Source organism: Lepidochelys kempii, chromosome 1 (assembly GCF_965140285.1).
Source record: "Lepidochelys kempii isolate rLepKem1 chromosome 1, rLepKem1.hap1, whole genome shotgun sequence".
Taxonomy (NCBI): domain Eukaryota; kingdom Metazoa; phylum Chordata; order Testudines; family Cheloniidae; genus Lepidochelys; species Lepidochelys kempii.
In genome coordinates, this window is record NC_136380.1 from 235996379 (window position 1) to 236022396 (window position 26018).

Here is a 26018-nt window from a genome sequence, read left to right on the forward strand (position 1 = left end):
TCAAGTGCTTATATACAAATGCACAAAGCCTTGGAAACAAGCAGGAAGAACTGGAGGTCCTGGTGATGTCAAGGAACTATGACGTGATCGGAATAACAGAGACTTGGTGGGATAACTCACATGACTGGAGTACTGTCATGGATGGTTATAAACTGTTCAGGAAGGACAGGCAGGGCAGAAAAGGTGGGGGAGTAGCACTGTATGTAAGGGAGCAGTATGACTGCTCAGAGCTCCGGTACGAAACTGCAGAAAAACCTGAGTGTCTCTGGATTAAGTTTAGAAGCATGTGCAAGAAGAGTGATGTCGTGGTGGTAGTCTGCTATAGACCGCCGGACCAGGGGGATGAGGTAGATGAGGCTTTCTTCCGGCAGCTCACGGAAGCTACTAGATCGCATGCCCTGATTCTCATGGGTGACTTTAATTTTCCTGATATCTGCTGGGAGAGCAATACAGCGGTGCATAGACAATCCAGGAAGTTTTTGGAAAGCGTAGGGGACAATTTCCTGGCACAAGTGCTAGAGAAGCCAACTGAGGGGGCGCTTTTCTTGACCTGCTGCTCACAAACCGGGTAGAATTAGTGGGGGAAGCAAAAGTGGATGGGAATCTGGGAGGCAGTGACCATGAGTTGGTTGAGTTCAGGATCCTGACGCAGGGAAGAAAGGTAAGCAGCAGGATACGGACCCTGGACTTCAGGAAAGCAGACTTCGACTCCCTCAGGGAACGGATGGCCAGGATCCCCTGGGGGACTAACTTGAAGGGGAAAGGAGTCCAGGAGAGCTGGCTGTATTTCAAGGAATCCCTGTTGAGGTTACAGGGACAAACCATCCCGATGAGTCGAAAGAATAGTAAATATGGCAGGCGACCAGCTTGGCTTAATGGTGAAATCCTAGCGGATCTTAAACATAAAAAAGAAGCTTACAAGAAGTGGAAGGTTGGACATATGACCAGGGAAGAGTATAAAAATATTGCTCGGGCATGTAGGAATGATATCAGGAGGGCCAAATCGCACCTGGAGCTGCAGCTAGCCAGAGATGTTAAGAGTAACAAGAAGGGTTTCTTCAGGTATGTTGGCAACAAGAAGAAAGCCAAGGAAAGTGTGGGCCCCTTACTGAATGAGGGAGGCAACCTAGTGACAGAGGATGTGGAAAAAGCTAATGTACTTAATGCTTTTTTTGCCTCTGTTTTCACTAACAAGGTCAGCTCCCAGACTGCTGCGCTGGGCATCACAAAATGGGGAAGAGATGGCCAGCCCTCTGTGGAGATAGAGGTGGTTAGGGACTATTTAGAAAAGCTGGACGTGCATAAGTCCATGGGGCCGGACGAGTTGCATCCAAGAGTGCTGAAGGAATTGGCGGCTGTGATTGCAGAGCCATTGGCCATTATCTTTGAAAACTCGTGGCGAACCGGGGAAGTCCCGGATGACTGGAAAAAGGCTAATGTAGTGCCAATCTTTAAAAAAGGGAAGGAGGAGGATCCTGGGAACTACAGGCCAGTCAGCCTCACCTCAGTCCCTGGAAAAATTATGGAGCAGGTCCTCAAAGAATCAATTCTGAAGCACTTGCATGAGAGGAAAGTGATCAGGAACAGCCAGCATGGATTCACCAAGGGAAGGTCATGCCTGACTAATCTAATCGCCTTCTATGATGAGATTACTGGTTCTGTGGGTGAAGGGAAAGCAGCGGATGTATTGTTTCTTGACTTTAGCAAAGCTTTTGACACCGTCTCCCACAGTATTCTTGTCAGCAAGTTAAGGAAGTATGGGCTGGATGAATGCACTATAAGGTGGGTAGAAAGTTGGCTAGATTGTTGGGCTCAACGGGTAGTGATCAATGGCTCCATGTCTAGTTGGCAGCCGGTGTCAAGTGGAGTGCCCCAAGGGTCGGTCCTGGGGCCGGTCTTGTTCAATATCTTCATAAATGATCTGGAGGATGGTGTGGATTGCACTCTCAGCAAATTTGCGGATGATACTAAACTGGGAGGAGTGGTAGATACGCTGGAGGGGAGGGATAGGATACAGAAGGACCTAGACAAATTGGAGGATTGGGCCAAAAGAAATCTGATGAGGTTCAATAAGGATAAGTGCAGGGTCCTGCACTTAGGACGGAAGAACCCAATGCACAGCTACAGACTAGGGACCGAATGGCTAGGCAGCAGTTCTGCGGAAAAGGACCTAGGGGTGACAGTGGACGAGAAGCTGGATATGAGTCAGCAGTGTGCCCTTGTTGCCAAGAAGGCCAATGGCATTTTGGGATGTATAAGTAGGGGCATAGCCAGCAGATCAAGGGACGTGATCGTTCCCCTCTATTCGACATTGGTGAGGCCTCATCTGGAGTACTGTGTCCAGTTTTGGGCCCCACACTTCAAGAAGGATGTGGATAAATTGGAGAGAGTCCAGCGAAGGGCAACAAAAATGATTAGGGGTCTGGAACACATGACTTATGAGGAGAGGCTGAGGGAGCTGGGATTGTTTAGCCTGCAGAAGAGAAGAATGAGGGGGGATTTGATAGCTGCTTTCAACTACCTGAAAGGGGGTTCCAAAGAGGATGGCTCTAGACTGTTCTCAATGGTAGCAGATGACAGAACGAGGAGTAATGGTCTCAAGTTGCAGTGGGGGAGGTTTAGATTGGATATTAGGAAAAACTTTTTCACTAAGAGGGTGGTGAAACACTGGAATGCGTTACCTAGGGAGGTGGTAGAATCTCCTTCCTTAGAGGTTTTTAAGGTCAGGCTTGACAAAGCCCTGGCTGGGATGATTTAACTGGGAATTGGTCCTGCTTCGAGCAGGGGGTTGGACTAGATGACCTTCTGGGGTCCCTTCCAACCCTGATATTCTATGATTGCTATATATAACCAGAACAATAATTCATAAAAATACTTCACAAACTTAAGCCTCAACCCTACAAACACGACATGCTTAACTTGATTCAAATGAGTAAACTCACTGACTTCAAGTTAAGCGGGGACTTAAGTGATTGCAGGATAGGGGACCAAGTTCCTGCATTTATTAAGCACTCAAAACTCCAGCTCACTTCAATGGAAATTTTGTGTGCAGGAATGCAACTCAGGACTTAAGCAGTAGTTACGTAAGCTTGCAAGATTTAATTTTTTTTCTAGTGTCTAGGGTGATGCTTGATATGAGATAGTGACGATAACTCACCCATTAAATATGTCACCTTTGTAATTTGCAGAGCTGCCCAATAGGTTAGCCCTAAAAACATTCTGATTCTCTTAATGGTCATTTAATAATATAAAACATTACATTCATTCACACACAAAGCAGAAATAAATACTACTACATTGTGTATCTAAAGCACTTTATTATCCATAGGTGCATAGATCCAGTGCTTTATTGAGGTGAGTAAGCATTATTAGTCCTGTTTTACAGATGGAGAAATGGACAAAGGGTGCGGTTACCGCTTGTCCAAGGTCACGCAGATAGCCTCTCACAAAATCAGGATTAGAATCCAGATCTCACTCCAGATCCATATGCCATCTAATTAAAACACACTTCACAGACTAGTTTTTTCTAGTGTTTCTCATCGGTAACACTATGTGCTGCTGCAATAAATAGCCTTTCTGGGCAGATGTCGGCCATTTGCTGCTTGGTCACATTTCGTCCAGTTAGGCTTACACAACATCCTGATGTTCAAACTGTAACTCAGTCATGGAGAATGTGGCTCTTGGATGGAAGGTGGGATTCAAAGAAAGTGAAGGGAAAGAGTTGTCCCATTATCCTCTAAATGTTTTACATTAAAACAGCTGTACAATAACTAACTTCCTGTATTTTGTGACAAACACATTGCAAGGATGCATGCTGAAAACAACAGATAATTTTGGTATATACAGAAGTATTTTAAAGGATATAAAAAATCGACTTCTGTTCATGATAAATGACCACAACATGAGAGCTTCCTGTTAGTTCAAAAACCACCATAGTGGATTTCAATGGCACTCCAGAGTCTCTGTGTGTGCGCACACATCTCTTTCAAGATCAGGCCCCAATTTTCTACCTCCAATTATACAGTTTCAGCACATGCAATTTCAACCATTTTATTCATAAATACAAAAGCAGCAGCTCCCTCCATCCCAATAAAATTAAAATGCTGCACCAAATAGGCAAATGGCAACCAGTTTTCACATGCAGGACATAAAAAAGCATGGAACACCAAACAGACGTGACTGTTTAATATTGTTAGTCAGTAAGTTCATATAGCACTGCAAATGAACAAAAAGATGCCTGCCCTGGAAAGGTTACAGTACCAGTACAGTACCTTACCATATGTAAGGATAGTTAAAATACTCAAGACAAATAAGGCTCACAAAACTGGTCATCCCAGAATTCCTATTTTTACATCTTTTCTGAGGCTCCCAAGGTGTTCAGAGAAGCACCTTTTTTGCTTCTCATTTTTGGCTGGAACCACTGGTAGCACTGCCAACTATCCCAGGATTTTACTGCAAGTTTCACAATATTTTCTGTTTTTCTTAAAGTCCCAGCTCCTGGAGTGAGGTAATTAAGACAACGTCTACACAGCAGCTAGGAGATGTAATTCCCAGCTCAAGTAGACAGACATGCTACCTCTGCTCAAGCTAGCATGTTAAAAATAATAGTATGGCCATGGCTGGATGAGCAAGCCACTTGAGTAGAACCCTGTCCAAGACCCTAGGTGAGCGCTAGCCCGAGCTGCCAGGACCACGTTTTTAGCGTGCTAGCATCAAGCAGCGCTAGTGCATGCAAGTCTACCCAAGCGAGGAATTATACCTCCCAGCTGCAGTGCAGACTTGTGTGCGCTGTGTGAGAACATTCATTTTAAAAGAAAAAGTTTACAGTCCTTATGGTGTGGAGAGAAAGGCTTAAAAAAAAGTTAACTCTAATGGCTCAAAAAACCAGTAGGAAAATATATTAAAAAGAACCCTGCCTTTTAAAAAAATAATAATAATAATAAAAAGAAAAAGAAATTTCTGGAGCTGGAAAAGAAATTTACTGAAAAAAACGAAGCAGGCTATTGTTTTGAGATCTGTAGTCCTGTTTTGCAGACTCAAGAGGTTGGGCTATGCCTCAGATAACCATGAAGAAGTCTGCATGCGTATCTGAACTGAATCTGTGCACCAAGTCTTTGGAGGTTCTTCATACTACCAGTAAGTGAGAACTTTATTTGATTTTCCTCAAGATCTTTTCTTACTACTTAAAGGACTCATGGTGCCTTTAGGCAAAGCCCTAAGCAACAAGGTCAAATGCATAAGCTCCAACAAACCAAAAGTAGCCTCAGGAGTACAACTGTGTAACTAACAGAGTGTTCAGCTTGCTGGCAATTCAATCCAAAAAGTTTTTTGGGTTTTTTTTTTTCTCAGAACAAAACATTTTCTTTGACACAAAGGGAAATATTCCATTTAGATTTCAAGATGTTTACTTTTTTAAAAGTATAGAAATTTCCTTCATGTTTAGACGAAGTCATTTCCAACCAAACAACATTTTGTTTCTAAAATATCAAAATGAAATGTTTAGCTTTTCAGAATTTTTCTTCTTTTTGGTGTTGGTGAAATTGCATTCTTTCGCCCTCAAAAAAGGTTCAACCAAAAATTTCCACCCATCTCTACTCAGGAGGCCTTGTGCCTCAGAGACCCAAATTTCTTTCTCCGCTCCCAACCTTGCTCCAGAGATGCAACATTTTTCTGCTGGCCTATGTCAGAAGCAAATTACCACTCTCTCCCTGCCAGCTCAGCCACACTAGTCAGCACAGTGGAAGCTCCTGCTTGCCTGGACACTACACCCAGATTACAGCCCAGCATGGACTGAGAGTTCATTTGTCTCTGCACAGGCACATAGTTCAAGTACCAATCAAATACCAATCTAACTGTAAATGGGGAGGGGCGAGTGTGACAACATTATTTTGTGTTGATCAATACACATTATCACTTGATTCATACTTTGGTTCATATACCCATTCATGTGGCTATGGAATTACATTACAAATTAAATTTGTCCTCTAAACAGAGATATTTAACTAGCAAACCTCTATTTTCATTTTATGGCATTACCAAGGAAAAAATGGAGTCTTTCTTTCTCTTTTCAATGTAAATCTCTGTGCTAGTTACCACTGTATTCAGCCACACTAGGCAGCTTTGAGACCCAGCATTTATATAGGGCTTCTACAGGAAACCAGCTTTCAACCACAATACCATGATCCTCCTGTACAGGTCAGCTGCCAATTCTCTAAATGAACATCTGTAAGTAGTAAATGTACAGTGACAGCTGCTGAGTTTGTCAGTGCTAGAAATGGAATTGTCTCAGCATTATGTGGCTTTCAGTAACCATAATGTATGTAAATCGGTGCACTCTGGCCTAATAACTGCCCTCAGAACTCACCATCTCTGTGCCCCATAACCTCGTCCCATTAGTTTTACCTCAGTCACCCCTCAAATCAGACACATTGATATGATAACTATTTGAGTCCTTCCTGTTACTGCAATAATAACGAAATCCCATGTCAAAATACACATTACCCCAACAGCTGATAAAATGGATTTGAACTGGCAACTGAATTTCCCACCAAACGCCTAAGCCTTCCAGTGCCCCACTCACTATCCTTCCCATTAAGCACACAGGCCCATTTCCCTGAATCAATTCTGCTCCATAATGAGCCAATTAAATTTATAATAAGGCTGATGTCAGCACTGCAAAAGCTTTGGAGAAAAGTATTTCTGGGTAATCAGTGCCTCAGTGTAATGAGTTACAGAGCCCTTAAACTCTAGAGGGGATTCCTCAAGTGTGGGTCTCAGGCCCAGGAGAAGCTAGTATTGCTACTTTCCATATTCTGCCTTTTCTGTAGAGAGGAAATTTTAGCCTACAGGGCCGTCAAACATTAAGTTCACATACAAAAAGAAGAAAAATGTCCACTGCTTCTGCAGCCTGGTGAAAAATCCTGACATCAAACCTGACCAGGTATGCTGGGAGACCAAAGGGAATCTGTGACAGATACATGCGATATAAAGCTACCTCAATTTTCAAAAACATTTCCCTTCCTCCTTTTTTCTTTCCCTTTGACGGAAGTTGTAAAAACAATATATCAAAGACTCCAAACTGCAAACATTTCTGCACATAACCACGAGTTAAGTAAAGAGGCCACACATATGGTGCTGTTTGTTGGATTCGGCTTTAAGTTTGTGAATCCCATTACAAAATTTTGACAGACAATTTCATCCACCAGCTTTATGGATACAAAAGAGGAAGATCCACCCAATAACGCAAGAGAAAAAAATTAAGTGCCACAATCTGTGCTCTAGGTTTTCCCTCTTTTTTTTTTTTTAAAAAAAAATATTTATATATCTCAAAGTTCTCAGCATTTTCCTCCATTCACACTTACAAATTGTAGTATCACTAAAGCAATGGTTCTCAAACGTCTCCCCCCCCCCACCCCCACCAACAGACCACCTTATGATCTCGGCAGGCCACCTAATGATCTTTCTAAATGTTGTTTGCGCTGTTAGCTAACTATTGTAAAGTGCTTTGGATAAAAGCGCTATATAAAAAAGTAATAATTAATTTTTTGTTCTACAAATAAAAGCACACAACTCATATTTTAATATCAGTAGTCTTACCTTTCTAACGGAATGGATGTGCCCTCTCTCCCCCGCCGCAGCAGCCTTCAAGCTGGGGCTGGGAACGGGGGCGGGGGAGGGTCTCTCCCTCCCCCCCCCCACCACAGCAGACCCTGAGCTAGGACTGCGAAGGAGGGAGTGGGGTCTCTTCCCTGCCGCAGCAGCCCTTGAGCTGAGGCTGGGAAGGAGGGCTGTGTCTCCCTGGCAGCCACAGCCCTGGAGCTGGGGAAAGTCGCTTCTTTCTCTGGCCGCCGCAGCCCTGCACGTCCCAAATTCCAGCCACCCCCTCTTCTCACCCCACTGCCCCCTCCAACTTACCCCCTCTTTCCCCCAGGGCCACCACCTCACCTTACATGTGCGTCTTCTCCAGGGTCCAGGTACCTATTAGAGGAGCCACACCCGTCCGGCTCCACTAATGAGATGGGTGGTTCTTCACTCTCTTGTGTGCGGCCGCCCAGGCGCACATCTTAGAGGGAACTATCCACGGACCACCTGAATAGAGCTTGTGGACCACAGTTTGAGAACCTCTGCACGACAGGATCTCAGTTTTAACATGTCTGTTTTATGTTTCCTTTGGTACAAAAACATAAACTGCATCATGGGGGGTAGCAGGAGCAGTTGACCACCCTGTGCTCTGACCACTGAGTTTCTTCCCCCCCCAAGCAGTAGCAAGGAGCACTGACGTAGGACAGGGAGACACCTTAGAGGATGTTTACATGGTAACAACTGGTTTTCACTGTTAAAAAGTATTTGCTTTGAGACGGGAACATTCTGATCCTGGCAAAATGACGCAACTTATTAGTGGCATGAAGTGACTCAGTGCATTACACTATTTTAGAAAGTCAGATGAGACAGTCATTAACTCCGCTACCTCATTCTGCACACGCGTGCACACACACACACACACACACACACACTTCATGGCAAAGGAAGAAAAGCATTAAAATTATTTCTAGAAAAGCCACAGTTCAGGTAGTGGACAAACTGTCTAAATAATCAGCCAGTTTTTGGTATTGTTAGACGACAGAAAGTAGAAACTGCTGAACCGATGAATATTTTCCCCAACTGTAGCTGCTCTATTAAGCAAAATAAAAACCGCTAACCATGCTTTGTTCCTATTTCAGAGACAGAATTGTTCTTCCCCAGGATGCCACATATCAGCCCCAAAGAATATTTTTAACTACAGTATACAGCCCTAAAAATAGAGAGCACAACCACTCAAATCATCTATGCATACAATTCCTTTGGAAATCAACTGGTTTTCCACATGCAGAACACTTACAGAATCAGACCAAAGAGGTTGCAAGTGTTGACACAACCACGGTAGAATTGCAGAAACAAGGCCGTTCATATCTTGTTTTTCTTCCATTGTTCTCATTTTATTATAAATCCTATAATTCCTCTCTAAGTACAAGCTGCAACAGGTTCGCTTAGTCAAGCAAGTCCTTATAGGAACAACTATAATCTATAAGGAAAGGGAGGCTGTGTGGTCTAGTGAATAGAGCACTGGGCCAGACCTAGGTACCATTCCCAGCTTTCAAATTGATCTGTTGTGTGACCTGGAGTAAATCACTTCAGGTCTCTGGGTCTCAGTTTCCCCATCTATACAATGGAAATTATGCTATTTACCCTTCTTCATAAAGCACTTTGAGGTCTGTGCATGAAAAATTCTATATAAGGCCAGGTCAATACCAGAACAGGTTTGCCAGTAGTGCTCTGCTGGCAAACCCTCCTAAGTAGATGTAGCTTAGACCAGTATAACTTATACTTGTTCCCCAAGAGAAATGAGCTGTACCACAAAAAGCACTTGTACTGTCTATATAATTAAGTCTACAATAGAGCTTTTTATAGAAATGTGGGGGTGTGGGGGAATCATACCCTTGACTGACATTATTATACGGCAAAAGCTTTTAGTGTAGATCTGGCTTATGAGTTAATTATTTTTATAAAAGATGCCTTGGTCACTCTAATGCATTAAGTAATCTGGAGATGAACCCAGAACCACATTCATTGGAGTACCCTAGTAATATGAGAGGGGGAAAATGTTTTCCCCAGGTCCATATGTCTGACAGAGACACATATACCCATGTGCATGAACTGTGTTAGTAATAATTTAAACATCCGCTAGAAATTTTTTAACCACCATTTTCCATGTTCAAGGATTTTTGTTTGTTTGTTTGTTTGTGTTTGTTTGTTTAGAGACATGACTAGCTCAAACCATACCACAGAAACCCCTTGGTTCATATAACACAGCTTCTGTAAGTTTATAATTTGTGTTAGATGTGCATGCAAACTGTGTGGTGAGCATGCTAGGCAATAATCATTTTTGATGATTCTTTAAAAAGAGTTATAAACCATAGTGTGGCTGGCGTACAGGAAAGATTAGGAAATGGGGTGTGGGGGAGAGATGGAGAAACAAAAGCATGAGAAACACAAGCAGGATAAAACAGCTCGAGTTAGACTTTACTGTACTGAAAGGAGATTGCAATCAGAAATCTGCCACTTATTCAACAAATTAGCCTGACTTTCAAAGGCATCCTTTAGCAGATGTGTACCATGAAGTAATCAGTGCACCCATTACATGAAAAGCCATTTATCACAGGAAGCAGGATTAGAGTGAATCAAGGAAACAAAATTAACTTGCTCTAAAAAAATTTCATTACAAGTAGGCACTATAATATTTCAGACAATAATAATTTCAACCTGAAGCATCATGAGGCATGAAATGTTGAGATCAATTCAGTGATTACAGTTCAGCAATCTTCATTGCTCAAACTGGGTAAAATTTGATATAAATTGATAGTCCACTCAGAAGAGACAGGAATGCACCTTCCACAGTGGATCCAGTATCAGCACCCCACTGCACGCCTTCTGTCCCATGTCCAACACACACTGCAAACTTTTTCTTTCCCAACAATTAGAGGGGACTGGCAGTCAAGACTAGAGGCTTTTATCTCCAGTAATAATACTTAGTCCTGCCTTGAGTGCACGGGACTGGACTATGATTCTATGCCCCAGCTGACTGAGACACTTTGGGCAAGTTACATAACCTCTCCGTTCCCCAATTTCCCAAGTGAAGGTCTAATGGATTACTATTAGCAGAATAGGAGTCCTAGCCATGGAACAGGATCCCAGGTGCTAAAGTAATAATTAGCAATACTAGCAATGCTGGCTTTTAGAAATACTTAGCTGACCTTTCTGTAATACTTGCTTTAACAGGACAACATTCTTGAAGGGAAATGTTATCTAGTGGTTAGAAGAGATGGCCAGGAAGTATTCTTTATTCTATCCACAGCTCTAACACAGAGTCATTGCATGGCCAGAGCAAGTCATTTAACCTCTCTGTGCCTCACTTTACTCATTTGTAAAATGGGGAGAATATCTCCCTCTTCTGAGGCCTGAAAAGATATAATTAAGACTGGTAATTTGCTCTGAAGTACTTGTAAGCCACTAATAGTATAAACTACGAAGTATAAAAGCATGGTAGCTCATCATTCAGTATATAATAAAACATTTTACCTTTCAGAATAAGGGAAGGTGAAAGTTAGAACTAGTGACTTGCCAGGCACTAGAAGTAACTGACTGAATTTCCAACAGATTATACATACACTACTGGGATGTTGTAAAGTTCAATTCATTAGTGTCTGTGTAGCACTTTAAATCCAAGGGAGAAAATTGCTACAGAAGTGCCAAGTATAATTATAAATATATATTTGTAACATGGTGCTTCAAAATATTTCATATGCACTGGTGTGTGAATTTTAGCTGTTCTAATATGTACATGTTCGCCATTTCAGCTCATTCCTTGTGACTATTTGCTCAAGTATTCAGTAAACACAGGTACTCACCATGGGAACCTCTGCTCCACAAGCCAAATATATCATGAAAATATTGAATGGTTTAGCACAGAGACAAAAATACATATGAATATGTAATATGAACTTTTATACATTTTACCTGGTTTTAAAGTGAAAGTGACATCTTTATTTTGTTTCTGTTCTTTCCATTTCCTAGGATAATATCCTGGCCTCCCCATTTTTTTGCTTCTCTGTTTAAAGAGCAAACTATTATCCTCCATCTTATAACCATCCTTCCCCCCATATTTGAGGGGAATAATGAATGTAATTGAGTGTATGTTCTATCCCCCCGCCTGTCATTCTGGCAGCTAAGCACGTCAGAGAAGAAAGTCATGGTTGTAGTTGTTACCATATTATTACCCCTTTTGTGAAAAAAACTTTCCAGTTAGGAAAGCAATGTTACAAACAGGGAAAATCTATTAAAATAACTTCAGAGTTAAAGACAAGATTGTTTAAAAAAAAAGTATATTTTTATTCTTCGTACTGCTGTGACATTTGCCGATTCTTGGCACATTGTTCATTGGACCAAATCGCTGACAGAAGGAGCAAGATGGCAGTTCTAGTACCCAGACCTAGCTGTATATTTCTGGGGATTCAAGCAATATTTGTGGGGGGACTTCTCTGCCGCTCTAGTGCCCTCTCTTCCACCATTCCATAATTCCCCTCAATCTCTTTTCCCATCTCCTTTTCTGTTTCTCTCTGTGGTCAAGAAGGTGGATTAGTGCATATTTATATGAAATTAATGACAATTTCCCAAGAGTTCTCAAACTCTCTATCTACAGGCCTCCAGCTTTCACCCAGATCACATCACATGGTCCGTTGTCTATAACCAAGCTCTACGATACAACTGCATTTGCTCCAACCCCTCAGACAGAGACAAACACCTACAAGATCTCTATCAAGCATTCTTACAACAAGAATACCCACCTGCTGAAGTGAAGAAACAGACTGACAGAGACAGAAGAGTACCCAGAAGTCACCTACTACAGGACAGGCCCAACAAAGAAAACAACAGACCACCACTAGCCATCACCTTCAGCCCCCAACTAAAACCTCTCCAACGCATCATCAAGGATCTACAACCTATCCTGAAGGACGACCCATCACTCTCACAGATCTTGGGAGACAGGCCAGTCCTTGCTTACAGACAGCCCCCCAACCTGAAGCAAATACTCACCAGCAACCACATACCACACAACAGAACCACTAACCCAGGAACCAATCCTTGCAACAAAGCCCGTTGCCAACTGTGTCCACATATCTATTCAGGGGACACCATCATAGGGCCTAATCAGATCAGCCACACTATCAGAGGCTCGTTCACCTGCACATCTACCAATGTGATATATTCCATCATGCGTCAGCAATGCCTCCCTGCCATGCACATTGGTCAAACTGGACAGTCTCTACGTAAAAGAATAAGTGGACACAAATCAGACGTCAAAAATTATAACATTCATAAACCAGTTGGAGAACACTTCAATCTCTCTGGTCACTTGATTAGGAGGTCAGACTAGATGATCATAATGGTCCCTTCTGGCCTAAATATCTATAAATATCTATGATTACAGACCTAAAAGTTGCAATTCTTCAACAAAAAAACTTCAAAAACAGACTCCAACAAGAGACTGCTGAATTGGAATTAATTAGCAAACTGGATACAATTAACTTAGGCTTGAATAGCGACTGGGAGTGGATAGGTCATTACACAAAGTAAAACTATTTCCCCATGTTTACTCCCCCCCTCCCCCTCCACTGTTCTTCAGAAGTTCTTGTCAACTGCTGGAAATGGCCCACCTTGATTATCACTACAAAAGGTTTTCTCTCCTCCCTTCCCCTCCGCCCCCGCTCTCCTGCTGGTATTAGCTCATCTTAAGTGATCACTCTCCTTACAGTGTGTATGATAACACCCATTGTTTCATGTTCTCTGTGTATATAAATCTCCCCACTGTATTTTCCACTGAATGCATCCGATGAAGTGAGCTGTAGCTCACGAAAGCTTATGCGCAAATAAATTTGTTAGTCTCTAAGGTGCCACAAGTACTCCTTTTCTTTTTGTGACTACAGACTAACACGGCTGCTACTCTGAAACCAGTAATTATTACACAGCCCCCTTACTTTAAACCATGATTAGAAGAGGACAGTCACTTTAGGTGCCATTAATTTACATGCTAGCTCTTTTTCTATAGTTTTTTAAAATTCATTAATATCACAACGGGCTAAAAAGTATGTATTAATTAAAGCAAAGCAGGTTCCTTTGTAACCTGATTCTATTCTGTGGAGGGGAAGGGAGTGAGATTATAGGAGAAGGAAAAACAAGGTAAGGGGTATTGCTTCTGTCTCAGGTCTAAAACAGAAAGGAGGCCAAAGGCCAGTGCTATTGCTTATACTATAAAAGCACACATATATAAGTAAAAAATATTATATATATAAAAAAAGATGTTGTCTACATGCTGCCATCTCATTCCATAACATTTTGCTTAGTGTTCTACCTCAGGATCCTTTGTGTTCAGCCTAAAACTCGTGATTTGGCCTCTTGCCAAGTAAGGATTTACACCAACTGTTGTATTTGATTACACATTTTGAACACTTTGGGATTTCACTCCTTTCTCCCTCAAGCCTGTTCTTGAACTGGCCTCTCTAATCAAGTGCCCAAAGTAACCTCAGCTAGTACTGACAAGATTATGGAATGCATACCATTTTTCTCCATCTCTACTCCCAAGACAAGCAGCATCAGCAGAGCAATCAGCTCAGCCTAACGATAACACTTCTTCTTCTTAGCTTTGAGCCTCTTTCAAGTACGAATTTTTTTAAATCATCATTTTCATTATTTGAAAGAGAGATCCTCACAACTGAGCTGCACTGCAGCTAACCACACTCACAATTAACTGGCCCTGTTACTGTTTATCTCAGAGACAGGCACGGAAATTTCCAAGAACGTGCTGTCTGCCTTTCCCATTAGAAGGAACTGCTGGGAACATTAGTTTTATGACATATGGTATTCAGATACACCACTGACACAGAACATAAATGGCCTCTGGGCACTGGTGGTGAGCACATAACTCCTGAAGCCATCATGGTCTCACTGTCCCACCAATTCATCATTGTATTATAAAAAGCCATGTGTATTCAATCACCTCAGTTAACGACCGTTTCAGGAGAAGCCAGCAAGCCACTACTTTGAAAGTGTAAGGGCTAGTTAGTGTATCTGTCAATGTGCACCAAAGCTTTTTACATCCTGGGTGTTTTACTGTACTCTGTGCTCTCTGGTTTTACACAAATTATTAATACAGAAAACTGCAGACCATGCTCTTCTCTTACCCTACATTTGATATCAAAGCTAAAAAAGACTCCATCAAGGCAATGACAACAGCTGAATTAAATCCTTGTGTCTTTAAAATAAAACCCTCTCAGAGAGCTCTCCTACTGTTCTAAATGGAAATAAATGTAAATGCAAGCAGGAGGGCTATTGAATAATTGATTGTCTGATTACTATTGTCTGTTCACATGTAGAGATCATCTGACATAATTATGAGGGACTGTGAATAAATCATAGCCATCTTTATGAATGAATTCAAATGAATACTTATGGCAAAAAAAAAAAATCTGAACTCAATAGCATCCTCTCCTCCCAGCTTTGAACACATTGAGGACAGGCATATGTGACAAACATTTTGGTTGCTACATACTAAAAATATGCAACAAGAAAAGCTTGTGGTAATAATCCAGTGTGCTTGGTATAGTATGGTCACTCAGTAGGCAGTGTTTGTATTCAATGTTTATCTTATTCCCCATCTTTTAAGGATCATTTCCACTCTTGTTTTCCTTTGTGCTGCACTTAAATAGAAGCAGTACAATAAATTACTGACCACAGAATCAGTTCAAGTCATGCAGTAAAATGGCACATGGCCAATCTTAGAAGTCCTTAAACAAGCAGCTGATGACACCCTTATATAGGATGGTCACAACTGGCAAGGAAGGCTATCCGCCCTGGGGACAAGAAATCAAATAATGGAGGAGGTGGGGAGGAAGAGAGGATCAGAGACTGGGAATTAATGGAATGCCAGGTTTATTACAACATGAACAAAATATCCGATATGACGGTGTAGGAGGGAGAGAATATCTTTGTGCCCTCTGGGAAGGTCCTCGGCCTATTTCAGGCCTCAGGCACATCCATGTAACTCCCTCTGAAATCAACAGGAATTGTGTGAGCATATCTGAGGGTAGAACTGCCCCCTCTCCCCCATGTACAGGTGACTGGTACCTATACTAATAGAAGGTATCCCCGAATCTGCAGCTATTTGCCTTGAGTCTCCATTGCCTTATATCTCCTGCAGTCACTTTCACCTGTACAAAGTAAGCAAGGAGAGGGTCCAGGATGCTACTCTTCTGATGTGCTAGGACTTTAGGTACACTTTGCTCAGGTGCAACTGACTACACAAAGTGCAAGGCAGGGGAGAGTCAAGCTCATTATCTTTCATACCTAGGAGAACATTCAATTGGGCCTTTAAAGTACAGCACTGGAAATCCCTCTGTATATTTTTTCCATCAGTTCTTCATTTTCAGTGTTTATTTAATTCTTGATATGTCCTATAACATCTTTTCTTCCACCCCAGCAAAAAAAAACCAAACAACCACCACATCAGAAGCCCAGTACTCATGAACAGTCCTGCCATAACAAATTTATTGAGTGCCCATGCACTACAAAAGAGGGAGGAAGTAGGGTATATAACAACTCCAAAGTTAAGTGATGAGTGGGAATTTTTTTGCATTTGTTACAGCCACCCTGATTGAAGATCATTTCACAACAGTTACAAAGAAGAGAGAGCAAGAGAGAGGAACTGTAAGTTATTGCCTATGAGTTTATTCTAGGAAGTAATACCAGCAAATAGTTAAATACCATACACTGAAAGTAATGGAAAAAACAGGGTTTAACTGCAGTTCACATAAAAACAGAGAAAAATAATGAGAAATTATTTTGAAAACATACCCAAAATTTTTTTGGAAAAAGCATTTCAGACAATGATTTCTCCTGTTCGTTATCAGACTGAAGTCAGACAGAAGATATTGGGTGTTAAAGGCCCCCATTAACGAACATATTTACAGAATACAAATTTGAGCAGTCTAAGTTGATGTGAGTAGACACATCAAAAGGTTGTTGGAGTCAATGAAGCCACTTACATTCTTAAAGTTAGGAACGTGCATAAATGCCTTCCTAAAATGGGGGAGAAAAGACAGTGTTGAGAAGAACAGAGCACTCATGCAAGGTGCAGAAGGTCTTCCATTCCCCATCCAAAGTATTGGAAGTTGAAGTCCTGCTCAACACCTTGCAGCACCAGAGCCATGCTGATGGGAAACGCCGATGTGAAACAATCTGCACTATTTAGTGGTATGTGGAACATGCATTATGTTTAATTACCATACAAACCCAGGAAAAATAAAAAAGTATGAATATACAAATGCTTTTCATACAGAGCAAAATGCGGATTTATTTACAAGAATTTCACTATTTACTCCACTGTACTTAATTGCCCAGAATGGACATCTAAAATTAACGCAATTAGAAACTTTGACTACTGAAGGACCCATTGATCTCAACTGCTTCCCTTAATAATTGGGCATAAGTCATTTTTCAAATCTATGCACCAGGTCTTCCTTGTGGTAGATGCAGATTTCTTTTCACTTTTTTTTTAATTAATTGTTTACCAACACTATAGATCCCTGAATGTGATTTCTCATCCCACTCTACTACAAACCACAATTATATTTATGGACAGAGAAGTTTGGTAAGTTGCCCGAGGTCATGTGGGATGTTAGTGGCAAAGCTGGGGAAAGAATCTAAGGAAAGTCCTGACTTCTAGTCCCTTGGCATAACCAGTAGGTTCTAATAACATTGTCCCTTGCATTTTTTTCTTCTCTATAGCCATCATCTCCAATTGAAGAGAGCATCTCACAGTAGCTCACATTTTACATTAGTTAGAAGAGAGACATAACTGTCACATCACTAAGTTGTTTACCTGACCATACATTTGCTGTGTATTACTGAAAGACAGCATTACCAATATTTATCTTTACATTAGACTGTCTAATATGTACAAATTAAGCTGATGTGTGTTAAAATAAACAAATGAAATGAGCCAACAAGGAAATCATCCACCACTTTGAAAGTTACAGGAAAGAACTTTAATATATTTACTGTTTCTGGATAATGTGAATACAGTAGGATGTTGAGGAAACACTGAGTAGATAAAGATCACTATTAATCCACTGAAGTCTATTTTAAAACATCAATAATCACAGATTTCATCACACATCTGACCTTATTTTATTGTGTCAAAATAAAATTAAAAAGCCTCTTTGTATTTGTTGAGAAGAAGCCTGAAACATAGCTAAGAAATGTAAATATAACAACATTTCCTCTCCCAGTCTCAAGTCTCCACTACAGTTATAACGGATTCAGGGACCCTGATCACAATAATACAGTCTGGAGGGAGAGCAAGCATGTTTCTGTATCCAGATCAATAGCCTGAACTGTTAATTTCTCCCATTAAAAGACTAAACACTTGATTAGGTGTAGAATTTTAAAAATAACTTAAGTGACTCAGGATCCCAAGTCCCATTTTCAAAAAGTATCTAAGTAACTTACAGCTAGATTTTAAAAATTATTTCCCTCCCTCCCTCCCACTGAAATGAATAGTAGGTAGGTGCCTAAATATCTTTCAAAATATGTTCGTTAGGAACTTAAGTGGTGATTATACAGAGTTCCATACAAGGGTATTAGGAAGCGGTTTCCCACTCAAAAAGGGAGTATGTTCACTTTTTTGAGGGGTGGGGGTGGAGGGATGTGAAGAGCATTTAACACCTGAGCATTAACAGACTTTGGTGAATTGCACCTCCTCGTTCACATGGACAACCTGTTAACACACCACAATGTCCTCAAGTTTATTCTTTGATTTCTTTCAACAAACATCTCTCAACATCTAGAAAATATATATATATATATTTGGAATGAAGCTGCTGCATGTGGAAGGTGCCTTCAGCCAAAAAAGTTAAATTTCTGATTGACCATATACAATTCATTACAGACAATATTCAATCTGGTGTACTCACTGAGGAGAAAAAAGGGGAGGAAGGGGGCTTCCAGTGTGTGTCCTCTCAAGACACTACATTCAACTGCATCTTATAAGAGTGCTATGCTAACTGCACAAAGAACTGGGGGGGGGGGAAGCTTTCTTCCCAATCTAACAGCATTAGACCACCCAAATGCCTACGAACAACAGCAAGGTGTTCTGAGGTGAAATACCTGATGTGTGTCTCAGATGTGCTCCCCAACCTGTCCAAGAGGGACTGAAAACACGAAGTAGTGAAGGAGGAGAGTAAGCATCAGGACTCACACACACACACAGGTCAACCTAGCTAGGTCACTCAGAGGTGTGAAAAATTCACCCCCCCTCAGAGACCTAAAGTCAATCTATGCCCCAGTGCAGACACCGCTAAGTCAATAGAAGAATTATTCCATCCACCTAGCTACCACACCTCTTGAGGGGGTACATTTACTACTGCGACAGAAAAAATCCTCTTTGGTCACTATTGCAAGTGTCTACACTACAGCTGCATAGCTATAGTACTGTAGCTGTACTGCCTGTAATGCAGACATACCCTCAGATTCACTGGAAAGCCTGCAATGCCCAATTAGTTTCTCCAAGTATAAACAACAGCAGAAATTTGAAACTTTATTAATCAGATTGGTGTTGTGTGCATCCAATCCAGATATCGCTTCAGTAAAGCTTTCTGGAGTATCAGCAACTGTAACAGGTGTCATAAGATTTTATTATTGCTATTCATGCTGAGATTACTGCACTTTCACAATAGAGCTTCTCCATTACTTTAGAGGTTTTGTTATTTATTTGCTGTGGAAGGTTAACAGGTATTCAGTATTGTAGTGGTTCAAGGACAAGGAAACTGAACGGAAACAAATGTTGAAAAGGAAAAATGTAACGTATTGTACATTTCTAAAAAGCTTATTCAAGAAGGGAAAAAAAGCTGAAATATTTTTACATGATTCCTCTCTTTATTTTTCACTGTCGTTTCAATGGGAGAGGGTAATAATGTTCAGAGCAGTTTAGGACAGCAAGTGAACTGGGTATGAAGTGCAATTACAAGGCTTCCGAGTCAGGCTACTCTCCCAGCCCCAACTTCTAACCGTAGCTGGGAGCAAATTCAGTTCCTAGCTGAAGAGCCAACAAGTCTTTTTATTACAAATAGAACTGTTAGTAGCACACAAATGAAAACATTTCGACTTATTTTAGCCAAATGCTGTAAACTGGTAAGATTGATGCTAACTGTTCAATCTTACAAATTATTTTAGCTGTAACTGAAGCAATAAACCTGGATCTAAAGAGCACACTCTTAAATCCTAGCTTAGAGAGTGGGGAAGATTTGTTTTCTATTATATACTGCAGTGGTTTTCAACCTGTGGTCTGCGGACCCCTCAGGGTCTGCAAACTATGTCTAAGATTTCCAAACAGGTCCAAACTTCCATTCAAAAAATTTTAGGGGCCTGCAAATGAAAAAAAAAAAGTTGAAAACTACAGATATAAAGCATTTTCTTCCTTCATGACAAAAGCAGATGTTAGTGCCAAATCCTGAAGTTTTTATTACAAATCAGAATCTGGTCCATAGACAACTTTATTATAGGTGGGTTTGGTAGCACTATCTATTATTAAGACTGTCTGACACTTCCCATTATAAGAACCCATTTTGAATTGCTTATATAACTTTGTCAAACTAATCTTTTTTGGCTGAAATCTTGCATGCCAGATGTCTGCCTCAGTTGAAATTTTATTTTATTTTTAATTTTAGTCAAACAGTTCAGCTATTTCTGAATCAGAGGCTAAGGAAAAATACATTTTGTTCATGTTTAAAAATTCTGGCCACCTTTTTCGTTGAACAACTCTAGCGCTCCCATGCTTTGGAGCAGCAATTTGAAATTTGGCAGAGCAGTGACCTTTGTTTCTGGGATGTGCCTTTTCAGACCCCATGATATTTCACCCAAATTTGTCCAAACTTGGAATAGAATGCAAGATTCCTGGGTTTCACCATTTCTCTGCTGTCAGCAAATATCTGTGAAATCCACTGCTAAAGCATCCCATTCCTCGCTCTGCCACTGGCCTCCAGGGTGATCTTGAGCAAGTCACTTTGCTGCCTTGTGCCTCAGTTCCCCCCTCTGTAAAATGGGGATAACTGTGATCTCCTTTTATAATGCACTTTGAGATCTACAAATAAAAAGGACTATATACAAGAGTGCTGAATATTGTAATATAATTAAAGACTATCATAATGCAAACATACAACAGGGCAGAATCAAGGTGGCAAAGGAAATTGTCTTTGCTTACTTAATAATTAGGGCCCTACCAAATTCACAGTCCATTACGGTCAATTTCATGGCCATAGGATTGGAAATTGGTAAATGTCATGTTTTCAGATATTTAAATCTGAAATTTCATAGTGTTGTAACTGTGGGGGTCCCGACCCAAAAGGAGATTGTAGGTGGGGGTTGCAAACCTGTTGTAAGGTGGTCATGGGATTGCCACCCTCACTTCTGTGCTGCCTTCAGAGCCGGACAGAGTGAGGATGAGAGAGTGCCGAGCTATCTGCAGCCAGGAGAGATACTCAAGAGCAGCCCTGTAAGGAAGGAGCAAGTCCTGTCCTGCGCCAGCCCTGCCTGGACTAGCAGCTAGGAGCCTCCTGCTGGGGTGGATCGGATCCAACTCCACAAGCCTCCTCCAGCTGCAGGAACCGCTGGGGCTGCTGCCCAGTCCCACAGCGTCCTGCTGCAGAGGGAGGCACCCGGAGGTGGGTCTGGTCCCCCCGCCCCCACAACTCTGAGCAGCTATGCAGGGGATGGACAAGTCCTGTCCCTCTCCAGCCTAGCTGGGCCTAGGAGCCCCCTTTGGTGGGGCACTCCTAGGAACAAGGAGAGATTGGATCCACATCCACAAGCTTCTTCCAGCTGCAGGAACCTCTGGGGCTGCTGCCCAGTCCCAGAGCACCCTGCAAAAGGGGGAGGCACCAGAGGTGGGTCTGGTCTCCCCCTCCAAGAGCAGCTGTGTAGGGGAGGACAAGTCCTGTCCCACCCCAACCCAGCCAGAGCTAGGAGCCCCCTTTGCTGGGGCACTCCTAGGAGCAATGGGACATCGGATTTCAGGAGGAAGGGCTTATTTCACGGTTTGGTCTGCGTCGTATTTTTCACAGCCGTGAAATTTGTAGGGACCTATTAATGATGTTTTTAATGTTGTTTATATATACAATTATATATGCATTACACAAACTAACAGAGTACTGTATATATTTGAGATCCGACAGAGCTCCTATATATTTCCTTCAGTGACTGTTTATTTCTTTTGTCATTCAGTAGGTTTTATTTTCTTTTTGTTACACAAAAGGTACTCTCATATTTTCTTATTTAAAATACCCTGCTTCTGCATTTGAACTTTGTCTGGCCATTCCTTCGCACCTCTCTGCTTAGTTATAAGCATAGTGAGCACCCAAGTAGCTCTCTGCCTTTCCCCTCAGGCAATATCACTGATCCTCTTTGACTTGCGTCACCGAGACAAAAAGTAGAGCAGCTGCACTGTGGAGACCAAGGGTATCACATACATGAAGCTATGCAGTTTTGTTTCCTTATTGCCTTTCTATCTAGGCAAGTGATTAAAGGCTCTGTTTTACTTGTCTAAGAACATGTGTACCATACCGTAAGTTCAAACTCTGAAGCACTTTCAAAGACAACATACTGTAAAAGAAAAAAAATGTTTTAAATAGCTCAGAATTGCCTGTTTGATTCCACAGGCTGGCAAACTCTACCACTGAGAGCCCTTAGGTAAACTGATTGTGACAGTAAAAAACAGTTTACAGAGACAGAGGATTTAAAAAAAACAACAACCCTCTCTGAGCCACACAGAAGCCTCACTCTGCTGGAAGACAGGAAGTGAAACGGTATGTTCAGCCAGTACAAATTTCTTTAGAGTAATTTGGTATCACAAAGCTATGCTTGGGGTACAATGTTACATTACTCCACTGTCTGAGCTGGCAACTTAGGATGGTGCAGAAATGTTTTCTCTTGCTTAAATTTCTATTAAATGGACTCTCTCATGTAGTCAAGAGAAAACTAAAAAGAGAGAAAGAAGTCAGGGGAGGCAAACAGGCAGACAGGTTTCCGCCACCCCAGTGAGATGAACAGAGAGACAGCTTCATGTGCTAAGAGCTGATTCTGTGACGCTCTCTGCTCTGCATCCTTAGGAAGTTCACACCTCTTTTGTCCCAGGCTCTGTGAGCAGTTGCAGGAAAAGAGCAATGGATTGGTTCACATTTTTAAGGTTAGTCACACAATAAAGCCAGTGTTCACAAATCTTTTCATAGGGCAGGCCACTCTCTAATTGTAGTAGCCATCAATAAAGGCTAACAACCTTCCATTGCAGTTGTGCTGACAACCTCCCCGCCCAATTCATGATCTTATAGCAACCTTGTGACAATTACAACAATTTCTGACCTGGAAATAGAATATTCAGAAAACACCAAGGGATTTTTTGAAAGCTTTTAATGAAATTTGGAGCTGAAAAGAGGACGAAAGCCTACAACACACAAGCAGACAGCTATATGCACCACCAGAGACCCACAGGCCAAACTTAGGGAAACAAAGCAATACTCTAAAGACTTTTACAACAATAAAAGGTGCTATTCTGCATGTATTCAGCATAAAAAGGTGATCAAAGCCTCCACATGACAGGCAAAGTTGCCCTGCTCCTTATTAGTGAAAGGGATTGTTGATTGAGTTTGTCTAATTTTGATGAGAACATTCCATAACTCACCTTTAAAGGTCCAGTGGGTAGGAGAATGGATGAAACTCAGCAGACCAGAGTTCTATTTCCAGCTCTGCCACTGGATGGCTGACACAGCTTGGACAAGTCACTTCACCTCTCTATGCCTCAGTTTCCTGTTTCTATGAAATGAGGATAATGATACTTACCTTCATTGTAAAGCACTTTGGTATCTAATAATGAAATAAGAGCTAGGTTTGCGCATTAAAATGTTTGGGTATACTATTATATAAAGCAGCTTAGTAGAAAAATATGAGGAACATATGACCAACAACATATATACACAAATCTTTTGCTTCTCAATAAATTCAAGAAGTTTAAAATATTGAGAAGCTGAAAAAAACATGGCTGTACAACAATTTACATCAGCAAAGAATCTGACCCATCTAGGTTTAGAGTAGACAGTATACACACACACACACATATATATAAAATACTGTTAGGAGTTTTCCATGATGTTTGGACTATTTTTCTATTTGCCAAGAAGGCTCTAAGGAACCATTTTCTACTATTTGAGTTAAATAATTTAAAGAAGACATCATGCAGCACAGGGCTGTATTTTGAGCCTAACCTAGCTGTGCAATACAGCTGGGATTTTCAAAGGCATAAATGGGAGTTGTGCATTAACCCCTACTAACTTTTAATGGGAGTTGGGTACCTAACTGCCCAACAGGCCCTCTTGAAAATGCCAGCCTAAAAGAAAGTGTCCATTATAATTTTGTTTTATATATAAATTGTCCCAAACGAATCACACCCTTAGTGATGGTTCAATGGAAACCTTTGCAGCTAAGAAATGTCTTAGCCAAAATAACTCCTCCCCCAACAAAAAATACAACCACCAATACAACAACCCCACAGTGAAAGGGATACATATCAATATTTGCGGGGGGGGGGGGGGGAGAAAGTTTTCTTCTTAGGAATAAACACAGGGTCCACCAAGCAAGCATCTCCACACTGGATTTTCATGTGCAATATTTCCAGATATTGCCTGTGTAAGGGAAGAGGTGGTGTGAGAAGCTTCCAAAAATACTATAAGAAAGAGAGAACCCTCTGTTAGAGCCATAAGTGACTTGCTGGCTTAGTACACTAGAAAGAAAGTTTACAGTTAATCAAGCCTTCAACTGTCACTAGACAATTTCAGATACAACAGCGAAATGGATTCAGACTGGGTACGTGGCACAAGAGTAAAGCCAACATTGTACATTACATACTGTTTGGTGAAGGACTATCATGCAAAACTTAGCTGAATCCTTTTATCCATCCCTTATGTGGATCTCAACTATTTTAGAAATGACCATGTTCTTAGCCATTTGAAAATTGTACTGTCATTAACCTGAAGCCATTTACCCACATTTATTACTGCTGGTTAATAATAAAAACAGCAGATTGCAGCCTTGTTTTCATGATCTGTCAAAGAGAAAAAAAAAGTATTTTGTTTCAAAAGCTAATGCGTTTTTTAAGTTATATTTATAGTGGTCCACAGGTGTTGTGTTTCGATTAGTAACACAGATTATTCACTTGACACACCCTGAAAGATCACAAGACCCAGAGTAAATTATGAGAGATAAATTGCTTTGCCCATCCTTGACATCTTCAGTAACAGGTAAACCTCTTCCAGCAAATTCTGTAATCTTATTTTAACCTGTTTTGATGCTTCTCAACTTTGCGTTTTACAAAAACACCATTTGATTCCCTTTTCATATATTAGCACTGAGTACTTGTTTTAGTTTTAAAATACAAATCGTGCATAACACAATGTATTATTTCAATTCCCTTATTTTACCTTTGGGGACAAGGCCATTATTGTATTTGCTTGAAAACTAAAACACTGAACACTCATTACGTTCCTCACTTTCCTTTAAAAAACAATATTTATGTTCTCTCAGAAGTCTAGATAGACATAAGTTGAATAGTCAGGAAAGGAAGACTATACCACCTCCAGAGTGTAAAATTACACTTACCCACAAATAAAATATGCCACAATATGTGCAAGTGCATAAGATTACTCTGAACAGGTCCTTTGCTTGGCAAGCTGGCTGATTATATAGCTAGTTTAAAAAAATGCTTTGTTGAGAGTAACTCAACTTGTATAAAAGAGCTATTGCTTTAGAATTTTGTACCAGGATAACAAGATTACATTTACAAAAACAAAACTCTACAGCATTTTCTAAGGGTATTTATATGATAATTGTCTAAGACGGATGCAAACTGAACTGTATGAGGTTACACACAATATGCAGTTGCAAGTACAACACTATGGACCAAACTGTACCCTCATAAAAGCAGATCCTATTCTAGTGACTTTAAACAAAGTATGTCTGTTTATGCCAGAGGTTAAACACACATGATCTTTTTCTACTATACTAATTGCCTTAAGGTATCAGGGCCTTGTGAGTCAATTTTGCAGGACTTCAAGATAGACTGTTAACATTATTCTATCATAGCTGTGTGTGTAATAAGTGCCAGGCTAAGGAAAGAAAAATTCTGATTAGTGAAGAAAGCATGGTCTTCCCAATTTTCTGGCTTTGGTCTCACCCTCTTGAGTAAATTAAATGAAATATTCTTGTTGCTGTGATGGTCTAATGCTGATTTCTCTACCTTCTGTTTATTCTGTTTTGGCTGACTGTGCCAGGATTCTCGTTTTTATTCTCTTGTTTTCAAAGCATCTGATTCTCACTTACTTCTGTTT

General features: G+C 40.9%; 1 protein-coding gene across 2 annotated transcripts in view; it reads right to left on the bottom strand.

Annotated features, from left to right (window-relative positions):
- PDE3A (phosphodiesterase 3A) overlaps positions 1-26018 on the bottom strand; it is a 368581-nt gene that overhangs the window by 262594 nt on the left and 79969 nt on the right. The window contains exon 1 of one of the 2 annotated variants that reach the window (XM_073318622.2): positions 7945-8119. The exons of the other annotated variant lie outside the window; for it this stretch is intronic. The gene's annotated coding sequence lies outside the window, so the exon portion shown is untranslated. Of the gene's footprint in view, positions 1-7944; positions 8120-26018 lie in introns of those variants that run through there. 2 annotated transcript variants of the gene reach the window in all.